This window comes from Rhagoletis zephyria, unplaced genomic scaffold, assembly GCF_001687245.7.
Source record: "Rhagoletis zephyria isolate East Lansing unplaced genomic scaffold, Rhagoletis_zephyria_1.1 Rzeph_scaffold_00714, whole genome shotgun sequence".
Lineage (NCBI taxonomy): Eukaryota > Metazoa > Arthropoda > Insecta > Diptera > Tephritidae > Rhagoletis > Rhagoletis zephyria.
Window position 1 is genome coordinate 12,676 of NW_016157798.1, and position 2,277 is coordinate 14,952.

At 29.8% G+C, this 2,277-nt stretch overlaps 1 protein-coding gene across 1 annotated transcript in view; it reads left to right on the forward strand.

Annotated features, from left to right (window-relative positions):
• LOC108361199 (neurobeachin-like) overlaps positions 1-2,277 on the forward strand; it is a gene marked incomplete at its 5' end in the record, with an annotated part of 11,134 nt that overhangs the window by 385 nt on the left and 8,472 nt on the right. The gene's annotated exons all lie outside the window — the stretch shown is intronic.

Sequence of the window (2,277 nt, forward strand, 5' to 3'; positions counted from 1 at the left end):
AATATTTTCAATAGAAAAATATAACTTATACTTTTTCACAAAGAAACTAATCGAAAAATACTCGTATGTGAATACCTACCTATGTACATACGTATTATAAAATCAAAATCAATAACTTATGTATGTACACTAGGGTGCGTTACTCTCCATCAAAAAAAAAATAAAAATAAGTAAATTTATAAAATTTATTCGGCCGTAGTTATAATAGTCAAAATAAAGTCGACTCTAAAGTAAGACCAGATTTTTTTGACAGATAAAACATTGAGAATTATGTCAAAAATCTGCTTTTAACTTTATGTTCGACTTTATTTTGACTTTAAATACGGGGCGTTATATTTTAAGATTTGCGTCGAAATATTTCGGAAAAATATTAAAATTTATGTGTATTTGCAAGTACCTACAAAAACCGATTTTTTTTATTAAAAGACTTTTTAAATTTTTTTTTTCAAAAAAATCATCACAGTTTATAAAAGAAATTAAGTTTAAAAGGTCTGCATGAAAATGTTTAAAATTTTTCTCAACGTATTCTACATAATCAGAATTTTAGAGGTATTTTCAAATCTTTCTAGTTCACATAAATCTTAATATGAATTTTACCGAGTAAATTTTATAGTTCCTGTGGAAAAGCCACAACTTTTTTTGGTGATGCACACTAATGTACATATACATGCAGCTTTACTAAAACTTCATTTAAAAAATTCCTCACAATTGCTCATGCTTGTACACATTCATAGGTACACACCCATGACGGTACACACACTTCTAAATAGAGTGGTGGTCCTGCAGGAAAACTTTACAAGTTGCGTACTTTCTGCATAACCGGCACTTGCGTGCAAGCAGTTTATATATTTGTCTGAATGATATACATACATTTTATGCATGTATTTAATTTTGATTCCTCAAAAACTTTATACTGACAAATGCAGTTATGGACATTAAGTTAGAGTCAAGGGTAGAGCTACTCTCAAGTATATGTAGAAAAAATGTATGCATAGCAGCATAATTAAATCCATACCCAGGAGATATATAGCCGTACTAACAAATTAAGATTACTATATAAATAATATCTTTTAGTACAAAAAATTGCCTTAATTCCCCAATTTAAGTCTGTTTCCAATTATTTCCAGCAAATTTCTCAGTTTTCATAAAATCATGTATTTCCTATAGGGTCATTTCGCACAAGTCCTCTTTGTGCTAGCGCGCTTTTATAATCAATTGCAATCTTCATATTTTATGCTGGGAATACTATTCGAGCTTCATAGATGCAGAATACTGTTTGCGTGAAGTCTCCAAGGAATTTCTAGTCACACTGCACAATCTTGCACGTGTTTATGTATTTTATACTTACTAGTTTGTACAATACATTCTTCTGGTTGCCTTTATGAATGCATTCTCAATGCAATGTCATAGACTATAAATAATATTATTATATGTCTACATATATTGGTAAAAATATGGAATTGCAGATTTGGAAAATAAAATAAACTGGCATGCTATCACTTTAATCAATATCTCTACAGAGCTAAATATCTGAGTACGCATGCTTAATGAATAGGATTTTGAATGCTGTAAAATGCAAACTATATCACTAATGGTTATGGTTTCAAGGTTTTTTGAAATTTTGCAAACTCAGCATAAATTTTGAATAAAAAATGTATTTTTATTCTTCGCTAATCAATTTCCCTCGGTTTTGTATGCTTTGCTTACTTTATTGTACGACTTTATGTATGTATGTAAATATTCCTCTTTTTACAAAGTACTCGTATTTATGAAGGACATATGTATGTTGATATATTTACTGAGTAAATCGATAATATAATAATTACTTTATATGCAACATCCCAGCTACTTACACTTAAATACTGCTCCTTTTTTTCAAAAACCGGGTTTCGAGTTATTCGAAATATGGAAATATGAAAAACCGGTTTTATTTTAAATATTTCCTCTACAATCAGGCACTTAGAATTCAAATTGAATGGGTTGGAAATTCACTTCGGAAGTGAATTGTATAAACTGCTGAATAACTTTTGCTACCAGTCAGAAATCATGAAAAAATTTAAGTTCGAAGTTGTAAGAAAGTCACTCCTACAGGTCTATTCTGCGCTGGTAACAAAAATTTCGTAAACGGTAAATAAAGTGTCTCTCAAATTTTAAACCCTTTTATAGTCTATGCACTCCTGCTACCATCTTGTATGCTGGTAACAAATGAATGCACCATCAATGAACTGTAAAAATAACACCCAAAAATTTAAACATCGCGTTGAAATTGTCGAGCAT